Genomic DNA, 236 nt, shown 5'->3' on the forward strand with positions numbered 1-236 from the left:
CCCTCCTCCTCATCCCGTCCCCTCCCTTCTGGGCTTCCGCGCACTAACCCCCACCCCCAACTCCTTCTTGTCAGTTATTGGCTGGAACGATGTTTGTGTATGCTTCGTGGTGCAGGTGGGCACAGTGATTTTGTTTGCTGTCTGTAGACCCTGGGCTGTCTACAGAGGCCACATTTTTTTACAGTGTGTTCTGGGGACAGGTAGCTCGTGAATAGTGAGGAGATGTTTGCTGTATG

At 53.0% G+C, this 236-nt stretch overlaps 1 protein-coding gene across 1 annotated transcript in view; it reads left to right on the forward strand.

Moving 5' to 3' along the window:
• The window catches only part of nipsnap1 (nipsnap homolog 1 (C. elegans)), an 8,414-nt gene that overhangs the window by 3,657 nt on the left and 4,521 nt on the right, over window positions 1-236 (forward strand). The window lies entirely within an intron of this gene.

Source organism: Etheostoma spectabile, chromosome 5 (assembly GCF_008692095.1).
Source record: "Etheostoma spectabile isolate EspeVRDwgs_2016 chromosome 5, UIUC_Espe_1.0, whole genome shotgun sequence".
NCBI classification, from domain to species: Eukaryota; Metazoa; Chordata; class Actinopteri; order Perciformes; family Percidae; genus Etheostoma; species Etheostoma spectabile.